At 40.8% G+C, this 22,154-nt stretch overlaps 1 protein-coding gene across 1 annotated transcript in view; it reads right to left on the bottom strand.

The window, feature by feature from the left end:
* Positions 1 to 7,179, bottom strand: part of has2 (hyaluronan synthase 2) — a 16,085-nt gene extending 8,906 nt beyond the window's left edge. The window contains exon 1 of the mRNA XM_008323955.3: positions 6,555 to 7,179. The gene's annotated coding sequence lies outside the window, so the exon portion shown is untranslated. The remainder of the gene's footprint in view (positions 1 to 6,554) is intronic.
* Positions 7,180 to 22,154: the final 14,975 nt, after the last annotated feature.

Here is a 22,154-nt window from a genome sequence, read left to right as displayed (position 1 = left end):
AAAAGCAAGTGAGGAAGAGGTGCAACTCTTCAGAGAAAAGCAAGACGAGAGAAGGATGTTAAAACTCGATGACAGTAAAAAAAAAAAAGAGAAAAAAAGCTGTATCAAAAGTACAGCAGAGTGAAACAAAGCAGGAGACATAATGGTTGAGAAAGTCTGGGTTGGAGAGGTGCACACACACACAAACAATCACAAACACACACACACAGTAACACACACACCCCTTGGCTCAGCTCTAAAGTCTTGCTCATTTGATCACTGGAAAAGAGGCCAACAGTCTGCGTTAGACGGCCTTCTTAGGCACGTGGCAAGGTTCTTAAAATCAGCCGCCCATTTACAAGACCTCTGACACACACACACATGCATGTATTGTATAAAAACCTATAACACCAGTCCGTTAGACACACACACACACACACATCAGTGTGTGTGTGTGTGTGTCTAACATACATGTTTTTAATTAAGTTAGGCAGTGACCAGCCTCCATCTCAGCCCTCCAACAGTTTGTACATGTACAGTTGGGTGTGCGTCTAATATACATGTACTCAGTACATGTGTTTCATACACAGTCTGTATAAGTACTTTTTACTGTGTCTCCACACATCACCTTTGAATGAACCGCGCCACTGTTGAGCAGCAAACGTGTTCTACCATAAATGTGCCGTGGAAATATACTGTGCGTGGCTAACAGTTTGTGATGTGTGAATTCTAAGGTTGTTTGTCTTGTCAAACTCATAAATATGAGGTCAGAGGACCAGTCTTAGAATGTGTTACCTTCATGACAGCTTTACACTACATTACAGGTCTAACACAGGCTGACCGGTTCACATACAGCAGGGATTTACTTAGAAAAGAGCTCATACAAACTCTGTTTACACTTGTTTATTCGTGAACTCCAAAACATTTGGGTCGTACTCTACAGGCAGGCTCTCTCCCTGCTTTATTTGTCTTCATGAATCCAGTGAGTGAAGCCAAATTCAATTAAGGCAGGGATTCCTGTGACACTGTTTTGCTCTTCTTCTTCACTCTGGGTGTGGAGCCCAGAAAAGAAGAGGGGTCAGTCGAACTATTAGTTTCCACAGCCAAAACAGATTCACTCAGAAAAATAATAAATTGGCGAAAACCGCTGGGAGTTAACGCCTACAATCACATAATTACCTCAGGGGTCAACAGTGTGATGTGGACCAGAGAGGACCAGGTGTGTGTACAGACGTCTGTGGGTGTTTTCAGTAACATGACATGCATCAGTGAAGGTGAAACGATCACATGTGAATGAGTCCATTAACAAAGCTGTGTATTTGTGTTGAATCATTCCAAGTATTGAAACAAGTTCCAAGTGATGTGATTGACACTTGACACTGTCAACATGTTTGTTTGGATGCTGGGTTAGATCTGTGAGTGGATCTTCATGCTGAACCACAGCCTTTACACTGTGCACTAATATTAATCTTTTCTTCAATCACACATCTTGCAGTGTGTAAACTTTTCCACTACTTCTGTAGTTAAGAGTGTAAAATATAACCAGGGACAAAGACAAACATCCTGGCATCATACAACTGACTTTTCATTTGGATGATGCCCCTTACTGACCCACAAGATTTAAAAGCCTTGATGTCAGAAAAGTGCTGACGTGAGTAAACGATAATGATGTCAAAATCTGGACAGGCATGGACAAAATAGAAGTTTTTAAGCACATGGAAAAAATGAAAACTCTGAAAAAAAGCATAACTTGTGGTTGGTTTTTGGCATCAAACTGCCATTGAGCACTGGCAGTATATAAAAAATAAAATGTTAAAATAAAATGTTCTGTTGTGATTCTGTAGGAATGAGACTGCTCTGACCATGTTAGGTGGATGAGTAGGAATAATAAAAGACATTGATCAATCGATCGATGAAGGAACTGTTCAGTCCGGACTCACAGACTTCACCACATTGTATCTCACACTGGGTCCAGTCAAACCACATCTTACAGACCCCACTGACCCATGGTTCATTCAGGCTAAACTAAACTTACTTTGAGTTACAGCAGTTGTGGTTTGAATTTTGCTTAAATAATTTTGTGACAGATGTTTGACTCTGGACCAAAGTCTTATATCAACTTGTTAGCATTCATCATGTGTCAGGCGTTAGCATGGCCGTGGACCAGGGATTCGTTCGCTGCGCTGTGAAAAACCCTCATGCATGTCAACAGTCTGAAGCTGTCAGATGTGTGCTTTATGTGGCCTGTCGATATATAAAACCCACTTAACTCTGACCATGTGTGCACACATGTTTGTGCAAACATACAAGCTAAGCAAGTGTGGGTTTGATTAGTGTACATGGGTGCACACAGGAAGAGGGGTACTGGTCTGAATGTATGTAGGGAATGTGATGACTCACCGTTCAGGCAGTACTGTATATAAATCTGAAGCAGGGCCAAAAATAAGTTTTGTGAGATAACAATACACTCACGTCTTAATATTATTGTGACTCAGCAGTCACAGCTGGAAGCCTGAGCTACATGACAGCTATTCACAAATCAAACTTTAATACTGCCCCATAGACTAATCTGGATTACAACACCTGTGGCTGTCCAAGACTGCACATGCAATATATGAATGAGGAGGAGCCACAATGTAATAAAAATGACTTTTAAAAGCGTTAGCTCTGTTGGGCAAATCATAAAGAATGTCAATTTTATTGCAGTAACTGTTCAGTAAACCCACAGGGCCTGCGGTCAGACATGTTTGAAATATACACCACAAAAAGCCCTGCAAAAAGTTTAAATCATGAAGATAAAAAAAAAAAACATTCAATAACTTGATATACATTCCTTCATGATTTAAAAAATAATAAGTTGGATCGTTGTTCTACAAAACTCTACCAATATCACTTTTATTCAAAATTTGAAAATGTGCTCAAATTTGTTTGCTCAAAATTCAAAGTGAGAATATCAGCTTTTCCAACTGCAACTCCAACAACCTGGTCTGAAATACTGCAATTACAACAGGGTCCAGCAGAGGGCCCTCTAAGTGCAGTGAAGAGTTGGATCCTTTCCAAGTCTTTCCCCTGAAGAAGTCATTGAGTGTCGACACCAAATCATCTTTGAATCAGCACATTTTTGCAAGTTGTTCCTTAAATTGTTACAGTCTAATTATCCAACCAGCAGTGAGTACAGTTTTTAGCTGTTAGCAAACAAGCGTCAGCTCATGTTGAAAAATACACAAAAGCGTATTTTAAATGTGAAATATGCTGCTTGACCACTTTACTGTGACCTGATGACTCTTCTGTAACTAAGATAAAGAAACAGGCAAAGTTTGTTCTTCATTGAAAGTTAATAAATATCAAAGTAATTACACACACAATCACAGGAAATTGATGTTAAACTTCCTTAGTCCCTGTAATCATCCAACAGATTTATAGTGAATATAATGCTGCTCTAGACCAGGGATCTGCCCTCACAGGAAGAAAATGTAGGTGTATGAGTGGAGACCCTTTTAAAAAAAAATACCATACCATATATGCATTTAAACTGACTGATATGGAAAAAATAAATTTGCTAAATGCCCTCTGTCTTTACCTCGTTTAAATATATTAAAACTCATCAGGTTCCATGCAGCACATTTCCTGAGAGGCAGAAGGGCAATAAAATTTAACAAAGGCAATGGCTCCGCAGTAAAAAAAACAAAAAACAAACCTCTATATTGCAGTAAGTTATGACGGAAATCAGTTTGGATTTCAATATTCAGTTCCCATTCCAAAGGCTAACCTTTGGGTCACGTCCCATCATTTGGTAAACATAGTTTCTCCCAGGTAACTGATATGAATGGGTCTGCAGCAAATAACCCCCTCCCCCCCCGCCCCCACTGCTCCACTTTCCCTCCTTTTCCTGTCAGATCCCCCTCCCCCACGAAGCCACACTCACCCCACCCCATACTCCCCTGCAGACACCCAAGTGGTCACAGTTGGTCCAGTGTTGGAGCACTAATCCAAACACCACCCACTGCACCTCTCTGGTCCTGCTCTGAACATGATTGGAATCAGGTGGAGAGCTGGAAGTGGCAAAGGTACAACATTAAACAGCGAGTTAACTTTTACCTCCCCCATTTTCTTTTTTTTCCTTGCCCCCCCCCCCCCCCCCCCCCCGACTGCCTCTTCATTTCCTCCTCGGTGTGACACTAGAGGTAGGTGTGATACGGCTGCCGATTACGACATCCAGGCGGTGTGTGTGTGTTTTACATTACTCTGATTTCTTCACAGTGTGTGCATCATCTCTTTCTCTACTTATCACAAAGTTCCTGGTTGCATCACTGTGGGTTGATAGAGTTTGGCTGTCAAGGAAGGAAAGAAAGTAGGAAGCCACAGTTTAGGATGTTAGAGCTGAGGGAAACGTCGCCTCAGGTTTTTAAGGAGAGCTGGTGGATTGGTGTTTTCACACCTCATCTCCTGTGCTGACTCATCTCTCTCTGTTTTTTGTGAATGAGTAGAAGAAAGCAGTCATGCTATGGAGGGGGGGGGGGGGGGGAGAGACTTGGAGAAGGTCTTGGCTCCGCTCACTGCCAGCTGAAGCATTTGACTTACACCACTGTGGCTGGCTCCAAAACTCTGAGCCAAATTACAACTGCTGCAGCTCAGCTGAGAGCGCGAGGCTCCGCTGCCTCACACAGTAACGCTGATGTTTCAGACGTCCACTCTGTGAATGTGTGCTTTCCCCTGAATCCAAAATCCCCTTTTTCGAAATGACCCACTTCACAAAGATTTGGCCTGCGCGTCAACCCCTGACCCGACACTTTCGCTCTCAGACAACACATGTTTATCTGCACCGCTCTAAAATAACTGTTGTTTAACCTGCACGCTATTTCCCTTCAAGGCTTTCTCTGTTATCACGACTACGAGATAACAGAAACAGAAGCTCACAATCTGTCTAAAAGGAATGGATGAGAAATGTTTGGTTGTCATTAGGTTCAAAGAAAGCCCGATCCCATCTTCCAGGTCATTGAAGTCAGTTTAACAGATGGTAAATCAAATCATCAGTTTATTTAAAAACACAGAAGGTTAAAAAGACACCTGCTTTGCACCTACTCAAAACAGCATATTTTTATGCAACTCCTGGGCCGACTAACACTCGACTGTTACCCTTGCCCTGGCATCACTCTCGTCTGTGAGTCTGTCTCAGCCAGTCTGTGGCACTGGCAATTCAGGCTTTCACTTTTACTGTCTTCCTGGCTACAGAGCTGCCTCACTGAGCCACACGGGCTTGGAACAGATGAGGTAGGTGGTGTGTGTTTGGGAGGGGCTGCACATACACACTCTGTGGCTTTCCATGCCAGCCCCAAGGCTTTGTGCACTGAAGGACCCATGCTGTGAACAGTCATGGCACGTGAGCCCTAATGGAGACCAGTCTTGGAATGCCTTCCTCTGTGAAGTCGCTAACTTCTCTGTGAGCTGTGCAGAGAAACATCCTGTGGCATGGATGTGTCTCTGACACACTGTAAACTGCAGGGAGTGCAAACAAAGTTACTTTTCAGCACTTTTACAAAGCAAGCTTTCTGCTTTCTAGCTAAATGCTGCACTGACATCCCCTTACAACTGAGGTGTTTACTAAGCCTTCACAATCTGCACACAAACTCCCCTGAGGGCTGGGATCATGACCCAAATGAGCGTCATAAATTATACATCTTCCTACTTCAGTGATGCACACAACAAAAAACACGTGCAGTGACAGTAGGACAAATGTTTCCTCGATTGCATCATTAACCAGTGGTTTCCACTGCAAGATAAAAATCTACAGCTCATCACAGATAGATGTCAGGAAATCTCTGACAGACACAGTAACATGTCCATCTGCAGACCATGTGACAGATGTTCAGTTGAACTGGATGACAACAGCACGCACTCAGCCAAAAAACCTCTCAGTGATGTCACTCTGGTCTCCAGTGAAGATAAACGATCACTAACTAACCACTGGATTAACGTGGACACATGACGTTGACTGTTCTACTCTCCACGTGTGCCGTATTCAACCCACTCCCTAATTCAAAATACGCGCTGCAAAACCCACTGGGAGTCGTGAATCATGCCTTCCCATTGGTCAATTCTTTGGTCAGAATGACGTACACATCGCGACGTCACCAATATAATTTTATTCTTAGACCAAAATAAACCGTGGGGACCAAAATAAACCTGTGAGGTTGTTTTGAGAAGTAAACTATTTTTTTAATTTATAAAAACACATTGAAAATTTAATTTTGTCCGCCCTTAACGCATGTCTTGTGTGGAAAATAAAAGCCCTGAAAACAGCTGTTTGCCTCTCACCCCCGCCCCCCATTTTTACACCATCGCCCACTTTTTTTGGACTTAACACTTGAGACCTCAACGAGGTCCAAATTAAGAAATAAACCATAATAACAGCTCTAAAATGTTTGGTGCTTAAACATGTTAACTTTTTTATCTTAATGCGTAAAAACGCACAGTGCGCTCCTGACTAATGGAGTTTGGATGGTGGCGTATCATTCATCACTGTCAGTCAGCATGCAGCCGGGAATCACCTCCAACAACAATCATCCACCCAGTACCTTGAAGCAGCTGTTGTCCTGTGGTCAGTCCCTGGAGTGAAGATGCGGTCAGCTACGACGGCTCTGGTGCCGCTCCACCCGGAGAGAAAGTCTTGACACAGTTTTAAGGGACACTTGTGGAGCAGTGGTGAGTCTCATGAATCCACTCAAGACGATCCTCATTCATTCAAAAGAAAAAAAAAGTCGTCCTCTAAGTTTGTTCTTGGTCTTCTCTGGAGTTCAGCATCTCAGGTGTGAGGACGCACGCGTCACGTCAGTCAACTTTGGCATCGTTCACGTAAAAAAGTATAAATAAAATGTAGACTCTGTGGAAATGATAAATATTCTTCTCCATCAACTTCTGGCACTTTCAGTCATCTTTACCATAAGACGAAAAGGCATCACCTCTGGCTGCATCATTCAGGCTAAAAATGTGAGGAGAGGGGAAAAAAAGGATTGATTAAATTATTGACATTTTGAGATGTGTAATTGTTTCTAAAGTTCCCCTCTAAGCAACCAGGTGAGACAGGGCGCAGAGAAGTGGCCAGAAGTCTGTCTCTCTGCGGCTGCCTCAGCTGTCTAATTCCTTCCAGACGACAGTGTGTGTGGAGTCTCCTTTACGGCTGCTGCGTCTCCCAAACCCCTTTTACCGGGCAACGACAGATTGGCGTGTTGTTTTAATAAGAGGGAGAGGTTTGGGGTGTAAGGAGGAGCGAGAGAGAGAGAGGGTGGGGGACACTCACCCAAAGTCATTCAAACTCCAGAGGTAGAGAGACATAGAAGAGCGGAGGAGAGAGAGAGAGGCTACCCATGCCCCCCATTCATACGTGAGTAAAGAGCAGAATTACTGCATGTTCCTCAGCGGCAGTTTAAACTTGCAGCATTTCACTTTAATGGTGCCTGAATATCCAGTCCTGAGCTTTGCATCAATATACACTGTGCAAAATCAAAGTTCATGAATATTCATAGGTAAGAAAAAAAGTTCATCCAATGAGAATGAAAAAGCACAAGGATGCAGGGCTGGCGTCCACACTGGCCCACATATGTCAGACGTTCGTATGTGCACGTTCACATGCGTAGCTGCAGACCAACTCTATGGAATTTCAGTCATCCCATTGATTCACGAGTGCAGTTCCATTCTGTGACCAGCAGGTAGTGCTATGTAAATGCATTTTCTGGACACAGGCGCTCTGAGATGTACAGTAGCTTCACTGCGAGGAGGCCGGATGGGAATATCAAACCAGAATCAGGACTCGTGTTACTCCCACGACCACATACGACTCAGTGAGTCCGGATTTACCAGGAACTCCTCCACAACACCTGGAAATCTGGACAGTGAAGGACTTATAAAAAGTGACTGCACACTGATGGTCCACTGTGTCTTCAAATCACTTTTATTACCCTGACGTTTTCAGGTAAATTATGAAGAGATGTGTTTTATGACCTGGTTTAAAAAAAAAAAACCATCACAACCACACGGCGACTCGTATATGTGAACTGTATATGCATAAACATGCAAACACGTGTCTATTATTCCATCCACAGATTGGGGTTGGGATCAGGAAAATTAAAGAACTTTGAAATTCCCATAGATGCAACTATAAGTCTGTTTTGTTTCTATATCTTGGCCCCGTCGTGGAGCAGTGACCCCGTGAGGATGAACCCCGCCTTTGGTCAACTGGGATTGGCCAAATTCTAACATTAAACCCCACCCTCCAATCTTCTCCATGGCCCTCTGTAGGCTGTGTATGGATGTAAACAAATTAATAAATACAATTTCTTTGTCACAAAACTGGAAAAGAAAACCCCACTGCTTTTCCTAGTAGGATATAAACGTGTCTGTTTGGAGATATACGTAGTGCTGTAATCAATCAACAAATACAGTATCTGCTCACTGCTGGACCAGATTTATTTCTGCAGGAGAAAAGACACACATCAATGTCCCTGATGTCCTGGACTGTACTTGTCTTGAGAAACAATTTGGATTTCATACAATTTCACATTCACAACAAAACACATGAATACAGTAGATCCCAAGGTGGGTTAAAGTTGAATCCATGTATACTCCGATGTTCTATACGGTCATTCCTTAGCTCAGGCAGAAAATTAAAAAATGTCACACATTGAGATTACAATTTCAGATATCAAAGGCTCCGTGCTGTTAGCATCAACAAGTACAGGATGTTCGGGTTCCTGTGTTCTCCTAGCGTGAGTCTGAGGTCGCGTCGGTACTTAGGCTAGTTTCCACAGATTCAAAGACATGCTGACTGGTTGATTAGTAGGTCTTCAATGACCACAGCATGGGTGGTTGCATTTCTCCATATAGTATATTGGAAACTGGTGACCATTTACAGGTGTGGCCTTTTATTTAATCAGTCTCCACGGTGGACTTTTTGCTGCTTTTCTTTCCTACTACATTGTCCTTTTATTACATGTCATTTGCACATTGGCAAGTTTGTTATGGTTTGAAAGTAAAGTAAATACACGTTCCACGGTGTTCTATCTTTGCATAATGATGAAAAAAGTGTCACGACAACAATGGCAGCTACACTCCTTTGGATAAATGAAGTTGTTGATGCATTTTGATTTTTCAAAATCTCCACACTATCATGTTGGGTGTTAGAATATGAATGGTGTTAGAATAATTGTCTTGATACAGGGAGTAATTCAATACTTTTTGTTGTGATCTACATACAGTCTGTGCATAAGTTTCACCAACAATTTTCACAAACTATATTTGTCAGTAGGCCAGAATATTTCTGGATAGGTACCTCAGGGGGGACACTCATAAAAATCACATTTCTATCTAATTTAAATAAAGTCATAAATGGTGTGGATTATTTATAGTTATTTAGGTATTAGTTGTTTTTTCAGTTGCTTTAAAAAGAAAACCTTGACAGTTCGTGATCTGGCTTCATCTGATCATAGAACATTAGAACAAAACTTAATTTGAAAGCAAGTTTATTAGACTCAGTCTCAAGCAGAGAAGCAGAATGTGACCTAGTACAAAAGACATCCCCAAGAATTATACCAAGAGGGGACACTCCCATGGAAACACGTCTTGGAGAAGTGTTTAGGATTTTTAAGATGAGTTTTGTTCAGATTCTCCAGCAACAGTAGTGAAAGAAGAAGCCTTCCAGTGTGAGACAAGTCTCTGCTGATGATTTTTATTTCTGTGTCCACCGTTGTTTTCTGTTTGTTCGAGCACTACGTCCCAAATATTTGACAGTTGTTTACTTAAATATCAACATGAATGGCAACCATTTCCCTGGGCAATATTGGGCCAGAGCCTCTTGAAACAAAATGCTAATGTGTTGACTCAGTGGGCAACAGTGAGACATCTCCACAAGTTAGAAGGGTTGAGCTCTGTCTCTGCAGACTATTGTATTATTTATTTAACTAATGATAATGTTTTGTTTCTTAAGAAAATGGTAACAATATACATTTGCAATATTTAGGCTGTGTAATCGACCTTCACTCGACCTGACGGCTTTATGACGATGCCAAAGAACTGGCTCATAGTGAAGTCATGTTTTTAAAGCTCCAGCACTGACATGATGCACAGTGTTTGTGTTTTGAACATAGGTTTAAATGAGTCCACGTGTTGATTTAGGATGGAGTCTGTGGTAGGACGGTCCCAGTAGAGCTTCCTTGTTTATGTATAGAGCAGTAAAAAACATGCAGTTTCCAAGCTACACTAGCTCCATTTCCATCGGGGTCCAGACCAGTGTGCCACATATTTGTCACAGGGGCCACATATTGTTTGCTGTTAAATGAGTACCATACTTTTTGGTTTCCTTTGCTCATTTGCTGGGCTATTTATTTAGAAATACACAATTACTAGAACATCTGAAGGCTTCCTGGAAGTAGATAACACAGAGCAGAACAGAGGTGCCAACGGCATCATGGGTAACTGCAGAAGGAGGATGATTTTTTTTTCTTATTTTGTATATTATGACCTAATTATGTCGTAATTGACTGACACATTCACTTCGATAGAGTACATTATTGCACAACACAACACATAGATAGATAGACAGACAGACAGACAGACAGGGAGACAGACAGACAGACAGACAGACAGACAGACCGATTGATCGATTGATCCATTGTTTCCCAAAGACTGGGTCGTGATCCTCAGGTGGGTCACAAGAGATTTGTTTTGGGTCGTCTCGCATCATGTTTCCCAGCAGTTTACGAATAATGTCTATTAACTTGGGTCGCGAAGGTTTGGGAAAACACTGGATTATTCCATTTAAAAAGTATTTTATTATAAACTTTTATTTTGATAATTGACCTTTATCTTTGATTTTTAAGCATGGTAGATAATGATTACAATTAAGTGTTATTTCTTTCGTCATATTTCCAAAGGATGCAGAGTGAGAGCCACAACACTGGATCAAACATCTTTATCCAACACCCATGTACCACTCTACCACTGTGAGACTCTACAGACAGGAAACAGCAGCAGGGCCTCTGGGAATACTGCACAACAAGCAATTACCCTGGGAGGTATAGTTAGCGCTGAGCATGTTTTCACAAAACGTGCCACATGTAAAGTTTGTTTTACTTCTGCGTCGTTGAGTGCAACAGTTTGAGATTGAACACAAATCCAGTGAACTGACATAACCTTAACCAAAGTGCAGGTGAAACTGCAGCGGAGCATGTGGTGTTTAAATCTGCCTGGAAACCTCAGAGGAGGCTGCAGCGCATAAGCGAGGCTTTTCCACGGATTGCGAAGTTTTGCTGTCATTTTATTGTTGTAACGAAGAATACCCGAAGGCTGTGTGCACCACACACGGTGCTGTAGATCAACAATGACATCAGTGCAGAGGGGGACACTCCGTTCACGGCAGACGAGCTGCATCCGGACTTTTACAGTGAAGACCTGACACATCTGTCAGCGCGGTCGTCGTTGCAGCAGCTGATCTTGAAGTGGAAGATGAAAGGACGCAGGTGTCGTTCTCTGTTGAAAACACTGCAGTCGACTGTCCTCGGCTGCTGTTCCCACTTCCTATGTTGTGTGTATTATTTAACCAACTTACAGTGAGCTCTTTGATGAGAGGTTGTCTAAAGAAGTGACCCCCCCCCCACTCCTTTTTTGATGTTCTGTACAATCTGAACTACACGTAAATACAAATAATTGTTTATAAAATTAACCAGATAATCTGCTGTCTCAACCCATGTTGATTCTAATTGCTTGGAAAATCTATTATCATCTTTTTTTTTAGATAAGACAAGATAAGATCAAAGAGGCTGAGATATGAGAGGTTGAGATGAGAGGAAAACAGATGTAAAATAATCAAAAATAAGATTACATAAAAAGATGAGAAGAGATACAATAGAGAAAATAGATAGCATTTTGAAATAAAATGAAATTAGATGTGATAAGACCAGATGGGAAAGCAGATGAGAAAAAATTAAATCTGTTATGATGAGATGAAATGAGAGATGAGATAAGAAGAATAGAGATTGTTTGATATGAAAGTATATGCGATAAGATCGGATTCGATAGCAAGGCAAAAAATTCTTAGAAAACATTTGGAATTGGAAGACAGTGTTAGACATGTTGTAAATTCATCCTTTCTGTCTTAAAGTTCACTGCTCAGTGAAAGTGCAGGCAGTGTGACCTCGTCCCCACATTTTAAGATTTTTCTTTGTATTCGCAGCTTCTGGTGTGTTGTTTCTCCATGTACTAAATCATAACAAGGGTGTTACAACAGGGTAGGAAAGGCAGCAATTGGTTGTGGCCTCAAGCCCGGGGTTATGTCCAAGGAGCCTGACTTTAACTAAGAGCTCGGAGACTTTATTTCCTGAACTGTCTTTTTGAGAAATTTAGCATTCCCTTTGCCTTGACACTCTGACAATTTTTTTATTATTTTTTTTTCCTATATTCAAACCTCTGCGATACAAGACACAGTAATTTGGCTGGCTTGCTGCAATGGCTTACTGCGGGTGTTGCCGCCTGCACACGCCCTTGTTCTGGGAAGATTTTTGCAAAACATTTCCATTGAATTTTAAACACTTGGTACAACTTTTGTTCCAGGCTATCACTTTAAATACCTTTATGTGGGTGTGTTGTAATATGCATTTCTGAAGTGGTCAGGGTTTGTATAATACTCTCAGGTCAATTAATATCCTCAGGCAGAGGCCGGAACATGAATTAGAACCAAGGAGAACAGAGATAATACAGCCAAAAGGATTATTGTTGCAGTTTGTTTGATTTAGCGACAGACCATGTTAACGGATAAAGTTCTAACCTCATGCATTTGTACTTCAAGATGGTGCCATGGTGTTTAAGTCATACACAAAAGCATAGAAGGAACATCCCCCAACGGTTCTGTCTCCACAAGTAAGAACTGGTGGTGACTTAAAATAGTCAACCTGCCAATTGAGGACTCTCTTTGTATTGTTACTAGTATATCCTTTTGTTTCTGTTTAAAATCCCTATATTTGGAATATCTCTCGATCTTCCCGTGAACTAAAAAAAAGTAGAAAATTGTCAGAAATCACGGGTTTGGTTTTTTGTTTGTTTTCTCTTATAACTATAGTGACGAGTAGAAACAAATTCCTACATCTTTGACCTATTCCTATTGTTGATCTGATCAAAACACATTTATGTGCAGCTTATACTCCATAAAAATGCATGTGTGTAGTGTGAGTGCAGTGCAGTGGATGAGCTTAACCACAGTCACAAATCAGCAGCAGCGTCTCAATGCGTGGTTTTAAGGCGTGAAGTATAGTTATTGTACAACTCAATTAGAGAGCCAACAATGATAGGTCACCAATGTGATGTTGACATCGGAACTTGTGGTTGGTCGGGTTATGTCACACACACACACACACAATGACATTGAAATATCTAATACAAATGGGATACCACGGTGGATTCCCCGTCCTCTCTCCTCCCTCGCATCAAGTGTGTTTAGGTCCAATTGGTACCATGTGTCTCTGCTCCGACGTTGCTGCCTTCAGTTTGTGATTTCCTCACTTCCCTCTGGAGGGCCGTATGTTAAGCTGTCATTTTCCTAAAATAAGGAAAATTGAGAAATCTCTCTCTCTTTTCCTTCCCACACTAGAGCAAATTATTGGAAAGGACCAATCTTTAGGAAGGTAAGAATCAAGTGGTGAGTTTGTCTCATTATAGAGTGACATTAATGGTGTGTCATCTCCACAGATGAATCACCACAATGAATGTGATTGTTTCTACTTGGCTGCAGTGACGAGGGAACTGGAACCTGTTCAGTGTAATGTTGATCCATCAGTTTTGGTGAAATTGAACATGATGACATTTAGACTCATTATATTTATGACACTGGTTGGACTGTAGACGCTGAGAAACACATAAACCAATCAGAGGGCTCTGGTGATATATAACTTTCTCACCACATCTATCTTTGAAGAAAAAGCTCAAAGACAGATTTTTTCCTCTTTTTGTTAAAGTCTTTTGTAATATTGTTCATATACTGTATATATTTATGACCATATATATCTTTAAAGGACACATTTTTTATACAAATTATTATACGCCAACATTTGATTCGATTGATGCAACGGCGGATGTCTGCATTTGTTTATTGTCTTTGATTTTTTTGTGACCGAGTTTTTTGCCTCTGGTTTCACCAGCCGACAACGACATCTCATCGTTAACTTGTAAGTCTGAAACCACAAGGTCTCATGAATATCAAGTATCTGCTCCGTGTGCCTGGGCACCATCAGTTGACAGTGGATTTCTGGTTGTTCCCACAGCTCATTTGGAGCTTTTACGTTCCCAGCCCCAAAATGATGGCATTCATTTTGTTCTTGTTTTAAAACCCTTTCTGAAAACCAAAATCTTAGTTTTGTAGTTAACACAACCCTGCACACTGTAGTCGTTACAAATGTTGTAATTAGTTGTTTGTTTCAGTGAACTTCTTGGGGAAAAACTACAAAAACATAGAATCATACAGTAAATAATTTTTTTAGTGTGTGTGTGTGTGTATATCTTTCTGCAGAAATAATTCCCTCCTGATGGAGAAACACGAAGTGGGAATGGGGTAGATTACATTGGAGCCTTGGAGGAGAGAGGCAATTTAAAGACAAAATGTCAACATTATTAGGAAGGTTAATTCCTTTTGTGAAGATTTTTAAATTTGATGATCAAAACCAACACTGTACAGTTCTGCTGGATCGATGATTGAGCTGTCAAACTAATTAATTAATCACAATGTCATAACAAACAATCATGAAAACTCTGGAAAAATGTCAAGAACGGTACGCAAACCTTTACCTTAAACTTTTGTTTTTAGAATTTTAGTCATTACTGTGCATCTTGATGTGGTGGCTTGTAGAACATGTAGAGAGTTGCCTTTCGAAGTTTGATGAAGTCTGAGATGGTATTTTGAGCTCAAGGTGCTTCAGTGAAATGACAACATTTTCGTCTGGTGAGATTGAATGACAACATGTGTATCGACTGTGTATAAGAGAAACAAAATTATATATATACATACATACAATCATATATACACACTGGAGTTTTAGTCTCTTTTTCCAGACAAACAGTGAAGGTGGGGCAAATCTTTTTCTTTCTCTTCCATCCATTTAAAAAAAAAAAGCCTGTCAGAGTTTCCATTGTTGCTAATGACGACCTACTGAGCCGCCTTCATCTGTGGATGAAAGCACAGAAACAAGCACATGGTCCCAGCAACTCGCTTTGTCAGAACAACAAATATTGAGCAAGACCAAAACCCCTGATTATGGGGAGAAGGGGAAGATTTGAATCCTCAGAACAGTTCTGGTTCTGACTGTGAAAGCATGAGAGACCACATGTGTGTGTTGAGAGAGAGCGGCAAAAATAGTGTTGAAAGAGAGGGTCTGGACGGGGATACCCCACCCATCATGTTGTGGTGTTGTTACCATGGTAAGGTTTTAAGGGATAACTTTCTCTGTACACTCCCCCCGGTCTGTGTTTTCTTTCTTTCTTTCGTTTTTTTTTTTTCTTTACCTCCTCATATTGCCTACTTTGACACCTCCTTTCTCTCCTCTCCTGCGGTGGTCCCCGTCCTCCCCACTCTGACGTCTCAGCCTCTGCTGGGTGCTATTTGAGGTCACACAGACCTCAGGGTGGGAATTACAGCTGACATGTATTCAATCATCATCTGTTCTCACAGGACAATAAGCAGCATTTACCAACACAGCCATATGTTTGCAACATGGAAACACAGGGAGATTAGATATATGATATGACGAGCCAAGAAAGTACTCACACTGCGCACATGTGAGCATATCATATATAACGTGAAATGTATACAGTATATATAGTATATATACAGTGTGTGTGTGTGTTTATATATAGCTAGCTCAGTTATTCTAAACTGGTGGGTCGTGTTCCAAAAGTGGGTTGAAGACTAGTAGTCTCAAGACATTTCCCAAGTAAAAAATAATATTTGGGTCACAGCCTGTCATTATGGGTTGGGTTCCAAAGCCAGAGAATCACTGGTCAACAGGTCAAAAGTGCAGGATTTGTGGACATCGACATCTGACGCAGTTCAAGATCTCAACCTAAATCTGTACATGAGCACAACCTACAGCAATACGCAAAGGTTAAATCTAGTTGATTGATTACACAGACTAATACTGCAGTTAAACTGCGCTCAAGCAGAACGGTGTTGATGAAGTCTGTATAAACATTTATGGAGCTCTTTAAATGATGTGCTGTTTGCCGTGAGCAGGAGGATGTTGGTGCTGATGTCGATGATTGTTGTCATTCATGCAAAATACAACACACGTGGGGGCATCCCAACACACAAATACACACATGCTAAAGAGAAAATACTAGTAAATTTCCCCAAAGTGTTTTCATCACGTGCAGTATTTTAAATTAGTCGGGAAATTGCTTTAATTACACGCTCAATATAAGAATATATAAGTTCCTGTCATCTATATTCCTCCATAATAAATCTATAGACATCATTCAACATAATCTCTCGATGTTCTGCACCAGCAGTAATGGGTTTCAAGCCTAAATGAGATGTAAAATTTCCCAGTGTGCTCTGCTTCTAATGCTCAGCAGATTTAATAGGCAGTAACTTACATGGACTTAATGAGGCCAAGGTGAAGGGAAGATTAATAATCAGCTGGAGGCTGTGATTGATTGATGCTCCAACTTACATTTAGATGATATATGTCCACAGGAAGAAATTTTCCGAAAGACATTTTTTAAAGCAGTTTTACAATCGGATGCCAGAGAATCTTACATATCGTTTAACCAACGCTGTGTGTGTCGTAGAGAGGGTGGAAGAGTGATCGGTGCTCTTGCCTTTTACAGATATATTAGTGTTCTCTCACAGGCCAAAAATAAGTTATTAGGTTAATTGAACTCTGTAAATTGACTGTAGATTAGAGTGAATAGTCCAAGGTCTACCCTGCTGATCACACAATGACCATGATCCAGAGAGAACACAAGACAAGACAGGCAGGAACAGAGACGACACAAGGAATACACAACAGGCAGCACAGAGAAACAGACTACTCTTCAACATGGATGAAAGTGAGGGAGAGAGGTAGGAGCCAGGTGAGACGAGTGAGACTAATGAACAGAGAAGCTCAGGACACAGGTGAACATGATGAGCCCAATTACCCAGGGAGAGACAGACAGAGATGACACAGTGGCTGGTAATGAGTGACTGAATTGAACTGAGAGGTAGTTTTACATTGGCTGATATGAAGAGTCCAGGTATAAAATTAATCCATACAGGAAAATGCCCACAACCAGTTTTAGTTTCAAGGATTTTGAGCCAAAATTAATTAAAAACAAAACTGTCTCTATTAAATGGAGGGTCTTCGAACTGTTGTCATGGCAGAATAAGAATATATAACTAATATGTAAAAAGATAAAATAATTAAAGATAATATTGAAAAGTTAAGATCAATAAAAATGCACTGTCTGCATAGTTACACAGCTATCTGAACAGAAAGTCTGCAGAGCTTTTACACCAATCCTGCATTTCAATAGAAAGCTGTGTTTCCTGCTTTTCAGTGTACAAAATGTCACTTAAACTTATAAACGATCAACCGTACCATTAAACTGAGAACAGACATTAGAGTAGTTACAGCTAAGACACATCTTCAGGTGTTCTTTTAATTTGCCCATATAGGCAAAAGGAAAGGTAAGTCTTGTAGCTGTCTTCATTCCCGATGTCAAAATGAAGTGTTGGACCTGATACGAAACTTGGTATCAGTGCACTCTCTACTGTATACAACAGTAGAGAGTGAGAATCACAGACATATTGTATTTGGGACCTGCTTTGTCAACTGACCAACCGACTTGATTTTCAGCTTACTCCAGTCTCCTTTTCCTATTTTTGGGGCAGCATACCACCACACCAGCCCCTGGACACGGTTTTGCTTTATGTGTTTATTAGACCACATGTGGGTACCTTTTCCTCAAATTTCACCTTCCCCTCACACTTCCTCTCCGTCAGTCACAGTCGTATAACAGTGCAGGTCTGAGAGAACCTGTGTGAAGCAGGAAGTCTGCTGCCTGTGCTCTGCTGTCCTCTCCTCTGCTTCAAAGTGTTGTTATTATCAGAGTAATGGCTTTACTCTGGAGACTCTGGCTTTTATCTGAGAGCTAAATGATGGCTGTAAGTCAGTAATGGTTTCTCTCCGACCAGATGGGAATCTGCTGGTACTGCCTGGTCGGCATTGGAGTGTTCTGCCTCTGAGGGAGTGTATTGTCTGAAGTATGAGTTCCAGGTTTGGTTTTTCTGTGTTTCCGTACAGATGTGGGGGACTGCTTTGATTTCATAAAGTAGTTTTTTTTTTTTTTTAGCAAGTAGCCTAATTAGCTGTGACATAAAAATGATGTGGTGAAATATGAGACAACCTTTTTTAAACATTCTAATAATAGCTGAAAGGACAGTTTGTAGTTTTAGCTGCAAACATTATCTTTTTTTCTATCTCATCATCTTCATTGACAATTTCCAAACAGATCATCATAGCATGAGTCACTCCTATTTTTGGTTAATCAGTAGAATTAGTTGCCAATTGTTTTTGCCGACTCGTGTACACGTGTGAACACATCCTGAACGTGACCTGGGCCAGGAATCACTTGTAGACACTCCACGGGAAAGCCAATCTAATTTTCAGTCAGAGACACGAGAACGAGAGGCAGACGCTAAGGAATAACAGGCCTCACCGTGTGCTACTTCCTGTGATGGCTGTAGCACACAGTGCTTCATCCACTTCTTTCAGTATTATGAGTCTTATTACAGACCCGAGCTACGATTGTGTGTGAGTTGACATAACGATCACACGTGTTATCAGTTATAATAGACGTCTGTGGTTTTTGTTTTCTGACAGGAGGTAATTGCAACAGCTAACTTTTTCTTAACAAATTCTTTTCCTACTTTTTCTACAAATTCTTTTCATACTGTGCCGTGAACAGAATTAACAATGGATTCCACAGCAAGCCAACAACAATGTTATAACACTTCTAATAATTGCACAGATGAATTTTAGCAGATCCTGTCAAGATGTGATTAAATTAAACGTTTCCAAGTTTTTTAGAAACATCTAACAAACTGGCTTCATTCTTTTCCCCCAAAATCTACCGTTTCCATCAGTACAGTTTGAAAATTCAATATGTATTTTTGATTCTCCAGCAAAAACTGTTTTGCAAGACCCCACACAAACCACCATGAGAATATTTTACACTGGTAAACAACTGCTTCTCATTCCTGTCAGACCCCCACTCTTTGCCTTTTCACCACTGTGGACCCTGTGGAGTTTTCTGCTGAGTTTGGTTGAAATAAATTTATTTTCTTTTCTGGTTAGCTCTTAAAGGGAGATGTGAATATTATAGTATGAACTGCGTTTTCCCCAATGTATGTAGATCATGCAGTACTGTATGTGAAAACCCCAGGTGTTTAAGAGGAAAAGTGAGAAAATATTAACCAGATGTTGTGACCATCACATAAATGTCACAAGTTGTAGCATTTTACTGAATATATATATATATATATATATGCTACTTTGATTTAGCTTAAAGCAGTGATGTCCATATTTAGCATCAAGACCACCACTCACTATTATACTTCTGCAACTCCATAAAGACGCCACGGTGGGAAGTGGAAAACATGCTTTGAACATAAAACACAAGACACGTGAGTGAATAATGTACACCACTAAATACCGCTGTTCAAAGTGCATCCTGTCATGCAGCACATAAACATGCTAACTGAATTTGGACATATTATCTTCTTCGTGGGGTTTTAACAAGACACAGGTGACTGATTTGGTATAAAGTTGAAAAAAAGCCTTGATTTCATTTGTACTTATCTAGAGCTTATTTTAACCTCTCAGCTGCCTTTGTCTTTATCTTGTTAGACTGTGGATTTGTATTTGACATAGTAATGCTCTCCTTAATCCTATGTGACATCTGAACAGAGAAAAGCCTTTGATGAAGATTGGTGAACAATGAATTTATTACAGTATCAGTGTGTCCTGCTGACTGACCACTCCGTTGACCTTCTCTCTGCGACTCAATGTTATTCAAACAGACAGGTTGTGACACAGCCCGGCCCCCGCTGGTCCACTATCATAAGACGTCTGGGTCAAATTTTGGTCTCACTGCAGGATTTCGGCTTAAGACAAACAGTACATAAAGCTAAGACGGAGAAAATGAAACCATTGATTATCTCCGTGCTTCTTCATCGTTATATCTTATGTAAACATTTGACAATTTGCCAGAGAACTGCCCTCCCTTTGATTCAAATGTTTTCAGTGGCCAAACATAATCATCTTTGCGATCTCTAGCCTCTGGGGTCAGAGTGCAAAATGTTGGGTCTGGGATCTCAGAAGTTCAAGGATCACGCTCAGCCCTGCAGGTCTGTGGTCACCGAAACAGCTGGAAAGGCTTGTATGAAACAAAAAAGAAAAGTCCTGGAATCTTTATGAGTCTCCAGCAAAAATGCCTGAAATGGTGGCATTACCTGTGGGTCAGAACCTTCTGTAGCCTGTGGTGCAAACTCGTGTAATTACAAATGGTTTGAGTTTTCATTAGAGATGACTTTTGACAAGAGTGACAAATTGCAACACTGCATGAATAAACTTTGTTTTTGAATGCCTACATACCTCTATTCTGTTCTATTCTATTCTATTCTATTCTGGTACTCCTGGCTCACTAGCTGTGCTGTTTGGCATAGAGATGCATGTATTGTTTTCTGAGGAATCAGCTGTCAGTATTCTTTCCGCCATCTGCATCTTATGAAGTCATTATGAAGTTAACACACACTCTCTCACACAGACTCAAACACACACAAACACAGAGGGATGAAAACCATTTGGGATCTGTTGATATGAAAATGGAGGTGGATAAAGACTAATGCAATAACTTATATGAGATTTTTTTATTTTCAAATCTTGTAAAGACCCCTGGATTTGGTTGTAAACGTCTGCAGGAAATTGACACCAAACAGTGCAGAACAGCAGTGTGATTGATTGTGATAATGTGGACCTGGAGGAAAAAGAAAAGTGAAGAAAAGTGTTGCAAGAAATAAACAGAGGGGGAAAGAGCTGAGACAAGAATACTCTTTTATTTATTTTTAATTTTTTCCAATTTAGCCACAGTACATGTTGAGGCTGGGGCATTGAATGGGTGAAAGGATTGTACAAAGAGGGGTTGATGGGTAGTTCTAATTAGATGGTTAACTAGTTATGGGTTAGAGGTTATAATATAGTTATGGGTATCATTTTTTACTTGTGCACCTAACATGACACTATGTTTGCAAATGAAACACAATCAAAACCAACATGTCTGATTGTATTTGCTATGTGAAGGTACCATTGATGGAACTCATATTGGACACAGCCATAAAGTGCTTGAGCTCGACCTACTGAAGATGTTGGTGCAGCATGGACAGGATAGTTGTCCAAGGGCGACCACAACAAGGTAAACGAAAAAAGATAATCATGCTATATTCCAGTTTTCCAACCTGTGTGGAATGATGTTTCAACTACAGCTTCATTTGAAGATCAGTTTCAGCTTCCTGATTCAACCCTAACTCTCCTGTCACAGTGCCACAGGGACCAAAGCACACCCACAGAGATGTTATCAGCTCTACGTCTTGTGGATCCATCACCATCAGGACTGTAAAGCTCACTCACTACCTCAACACTACAAAGGGAATCCCTAATGTTTTAGTGCTGTCATTCCAAGAAGTCATCATTCAGGATGTCTGTTAAGTTCGCGATAAGAGACTGAAAGAGCAGCGGTGATTTAAAGTCCAGCATCTCACAAAGGGGAAACCAAAACTAACGGTGAGGTATTTAAATGACTTTTCAGGCTTCATGTAGCAGCCGCTGCAGTCCAGTCTTATCAGCGCTATTAAAGAGAAGCATTGCCAATCTTTCTTTCATCATTCCTCTCCCATCAGGCCTGTTGAATGTAGGCCATGCTGTTGACGAGTGAATATATTTCATCCAGAGGTCACGGGGAACAAGTCGCAGCTGTCCCTGCTAAGATTGACTGGTCACTGCGGTGATCAATAACACAGAGGCTTCCGCCACAGGATCCTGCTACCCCCGCTCTAACCTGCTGACCCGCCTGCTGATCTCAGGGGCATTCACACTAATTCTTTT

This window comes from Cynoglossus semilaevis, chromosome 13 (assembly GCF_000523025.1).
Source record: "Cynoglossus semilaevis isolate Cse_v1.0 chromosome 13, Cse_v1.0, whole genome shotgun sequence".
Lineage (NCBI taxonomy): Eukaryota > Metazoa > Chordata > Actinopteri > Pleuronectiformes > Cynoglossidae > Cynoglossus > Cynoglossus semilaevis.
This window is presented reverse-complemented; position numbering and strand designations above follow the sequence as displayed.